This window comes from Sinocyclocheilus rhinocerous, unplaced genomic scaffold (assembly GCF_001515625.1).
Source record: "Sinocyclocheilus rhinocerous isolate Xijiao unplaced genomic scaffold, SAMN03320098_v1.1 scaffold1814, whole genome shotgun sequence".
Lineage (NCBI taxonomy): Eukaryota > Metazoa > Chordata > Actinopteri > Cypriniformes > Cyprinidae > Sinocyclocheilus > Sinocyclocheilus rhinocerous.
Window position 1 is genome coordinate 147666 of NW_015625999.1, and position 4374 is coordinate 152039.

The following is a 4374-nucleotide window of genomic DNA, read 5'->3' on the forward strand; positions in this document are numbered from 1 at the left end:
AAAGGTGCTTCACAGTGATGCCTTAGAAGAACCTTTGTTGTCTAAATGGTTCCATAAAGAACCTTTAACATCTCTGTTTCACAAAAGCTTCTTTGTGGCGAAAGAAGGTTCTTCAGATTATAAAAAGGTAAGAAAGAGATGGTTCTTTGACTGAATGGTTCTTCTATGGCATCGCTGTGAAGAACCTTTTAAGCACCTTTATTTTTAAGAGTGTGCAGACTTCAGCGTCCGTTCTCTCTGACAGGCTGTCTGTTGTCTCGCTCTCGGTGTGGTCCACGGGAAGCGTCGATCTCGCACTCCTAAAAGCCCTCTAATTATTTCCTTGGGCAGCAGCCGCCGAGATGGAAGGTAATTTCTAACCTTTCACGTGCACCTGGGGAACCTCCTCGCGGGAGCCAAGGTGTCTGTGTGGCATTCAGTCATCAAAACATGACCTTTAATGGCCGCTCGGAGAGCAGTTGGCACTGGTGGCACACGCCGCCTGATGCTAATGTTGATGACTAATTTATGCAGCAGCCGTCTGATCAGCAGCGGCGCTTAGGTAGCGAGAGACGGGTGAAGACAGCCATCAGTGGTTAAAGACGCTCGGGAGGGCTTGTTATTTAGGACACGGGCAGCAGAGGAGCAGGTGGGGTAATTATGTCCGACACGTTCAGATGGACCGCAGGATTGGCCCGAGCAGCGTGTCTGACCTTTAGCAGGAGTGTATCTGTGCGGATTGCAGACGAGCCCGGTGCGTGTGAGGTGTGTGTTACAGCAGACTCACTGTAACATGTGACAGTGTGCAGGTGTTACCTTCTCTTTGGCCAAGCATTCAAATAATGCATCTCATAATCTTGTGTAAAATGCACATTATTATTATTCTTTAGTTTGGGCTAAACAAATCATTTTTGCTTGGTTGGAACAGCAGCTACGCTAATTATGTCTCTATGTGTTTCTCTGTTTCTGCTGGGATTGACATCCCGGGGTAACTAGGATTTACACAAGCTTCAGTCTGGATCCAGAACACCTGAGAAGAGATGATGCCAACCCCTCAGAGGACCTCAGATGATGCCAACCCTGAAACAACATACAGAACTACCACATTCTGCTACAAGTTTGATTGCATCATATAGTAATTGCTGTTAATAGTGCTCATCGTCTGATTGATTACATCTTTAATTGATTTTCCCGTACATTTCTGCCATATGTACATTGACTGGCAGTCACCACTGATAAGCTACCACTAAATATATTGTAGAAACCTAATTTGCTGTAAAGTTGCTTTGCAATGATTTGTATCGTGAAAAGTGCTATACAAATAAACTTGAATTGAAATTGAATTGAATTACCTGAAGGAGCTCCGACACTTTATGTCTTGGCGAACTGTTGAAAAAGATGCTTGCCAGTTGGCTGGGAAATGTATTAGGCACTGTAACATTGGTTTAATAATAATAATAACACTGGAAAAAAATGCTTTTCTTACTCAGATTTCTTGTCTTGTTTCCAGCCCAGATATCTAACAATTTTCTAGACAAGTACAAATTATTGTCTTGTTTTCAAGTCAAAATTTAAAAAAAATAATAATAATAATATTTTTTTTTGCTTGAAACAAGCAAAATAATCTTGTTTTCTGTTTGAAGTAAGACTATTGTGTTTGTTCTAAGCAAAAACTCACTTAATTTTGACTTGGAAAAGAAGACAATAATTTTTACTTGTCTAGAAAATCATTCTTGATTTAAGAATGTTCAGATATCTTGGCTGGAAACAAGACAAAAAATCTAAGTAAGAAAAGCATTTTTTTTTGCGGTGAATAATAAAGACTCATTTATTACTTCATTTTCAAGTGTTATGGCTGCCATTGTTAGGTGTGGCAAAAGTTCATTTCTGACGCTGTCCAAGATTCCTAAAAATGACTTGATTGATGTTAACCGATGCGTTTGAACAGTTCATTTACTGTAGCTGCTCCCACATGAAGCACATTTGAAGTGTGCATCATTTCCACAGGACAACAGATGACTTTATAGTCTGAGACAATTGAACACTGTGTGGAGAAAAAAAATTAAAAAGAAAGAGAGAGATTATATCTGGGAATCTGTGTTATTTATGGGAATCTCACTAATACTTGTTTACTAATATAACTAATCTCACTATTATTTGTTTCACTAATATTTGTTAATAATTTGAATAAGCATTTATTTTTATATTTTCAGTTTTTGTTTTAGTTTAAGTTTGTATTTTCAGTTTAAGTTTTAGTCATGTGCTTTTGTCATTTTTATTAGTTTAAAAATATCTCTATTTTGCTTTTATTTGAGTATTTTACTTTATTTTTGTCTTGTTTTATTATTTTACATTTACATGGTCATTTAGCAGACGCTTTTATCCAAAACGACTTACAAATGAGGACAACAGAAGCAATCAGAACCAACAAAATACAATTTTATTTTATTTTCAGTCATTTTCGTACTTAAATGTTTTTTTTTCAGTTAGTTGCCAAGACAACATTTTCATTTTTATTTGTATTTTTTTAATAAACTTTTTTTTCATCTAATATTTAAAGTTTATATTATTTTGACCTCTCAATAAACACATTTTAATAGTTTTAGTTAACAATAACACTGCCAGGAATAATAACGAGGAACAATAATTCCACAACAATTCTAAAGTATAGTTTGTCTTTGTGCTAAAATCACGATGGCAGGTGTGTGAAGTTATTGTGCTGTGTGAATCTGTGAGGTGAATTAGTGTGAAATTGGCGTCATGTGATCGGCTCCTGATTGCTCAGATCAATGATGCAGCTTTACCATGTTTAGCTAATGCTTATTTTATTACACAAGCCAAAATGAAACACATTTATTATGAGACGGGAGCAGCTGGTGTGTGTGTGTGTGTGTGACGTCAGCGTGCTGTAGTATCTCCATCTGCTGAAGAATGGCAGATTTATTTATATGATCTGAATGCAGCATGTGGGCAGCAATCGCACAAAGAGCCGCATGAATGGAGAATTTACACTCAACCATCCACACAATCCATTTTATTGTTGTTATTAGTCGTGGTGGCTGCCTAGCAACACCCTAGTAACCGTCTAGAGTCATACTGATACAACTTAGAATCTTAAAAACAAAGATTCCAGAAGGGGGTTTTCACGGCGATGCCATAGAAGAGCAAACTTTAGTTCCTCAAAGAACCTTTCAGTGATCAGTTATTTTCTTAGTGTGAAGAACATCATTTGAATCACTGAAAGATTCTTTTGTTTTTCACTCTAAGGAACCTTTAGTGCAATGGAAAAATTGCATGGATGTTAAAGGTTCTTCATGGAACATTAATGCCAGAAAAAGAGTGTAGGGTATGAGCTCTTCAGCTAGTTTTTCTCTCTTCCTGCATATTTGCACATAAATATTGTGCGCTGAAAATGCGACATAGACGTGGCAGTCGGAGAAAGATGCTGATGAGCGTGTTTTCTGACAGAGTTTTCTTACGTAACGTGAAATATCATTTTCCCGGTGGGAGGGTGACACGAACTCAGCCGCAAAGGTCAAAGTGAAGCGAGCGTTTTCCTCCGAGCGACGTCACGAGCGCCATAAACTCCAGCGCGAGCGATTCCAGCGCATGTCTGCGTGTCGCATCGTGATTTATACCGAGACCCCGCGTCCCCTCGCACGACTACATCAACATTAAACCTCAAAATTACACGTTCTATCACTGGCAGCTCACCTGAAGATTACATTACATTACTGAAATACAGCATGCATAATTAATGCTGAGCAATAGAGCGCTGCGAGTCGCCAAGCACACAATCTAATAAAGAGCTTTATGTTTCTGTGTTCTCTCTCTCTCTCTGTTCTGTTGTTTAGCCCTCTCATATATCTGGACAGACACGAGGCCCTCAGGGGCCGCAGGTATCATCTTAAATAACTCACATGGCCCTCATCTATATTTACAGTGAGATGGAAATGACTCAAACCTTCTAATTTTATTATTCATTGTCTTCTCTACAAATGTCTGAGATTATTCAGCTTAAAGGAATTGTTTAAATAAAAATGAGCATTACTGATGAGTAAATGATGACAGTTTTGGGGTGAATTACTACTGTGCTTATGCTTAACACATTATATTGATAAACAATGAAACTTAATGAGAAAAAAAAAAAACATGAAAAAAGACATGAAAGGCCTAAAATTTTCTAATTTGTTGATGCTATAGTAAAAAATAAAAAAAAATCACTTACAGTTCTTCCACAGAATAAGAATTAATATTTTTCAAGTTTTATTCATAGGATCATTGGAATTTCTATGGGTGATAATTGACCTGTCCTGGCCTATATATATTACGGCTGTCAGACAATTAAAATTTTTAATCTAATGAATTACATGATGTGTCGATTAATTCATCTTC

At 37.4% G+C, this 4374-nt stretch overlaps 1 long non-coding RNA gene across 1 annotated transcript in view; it reads left to right on the top strand.

Annotated features, from left to right (window-relative positions):
• The first annotated feature begins 1959 nt into the window (after positions 1-1959).
• LOC107706705 (uncharacterized) overlaps positions 1960-4374 on the top strand; it is a 24750-nt gene continuing 22335 nt past the window's right edge. Inside the window, exon 1 of the long non-coding RNA XR_001636175.1 lies at positions 1960-2025. This is a non-coding gene — a long non-coding RNA (uncharacterized LOC107706705). The remainder of the gene's footprint in view (positions 2026-4374) is intronic.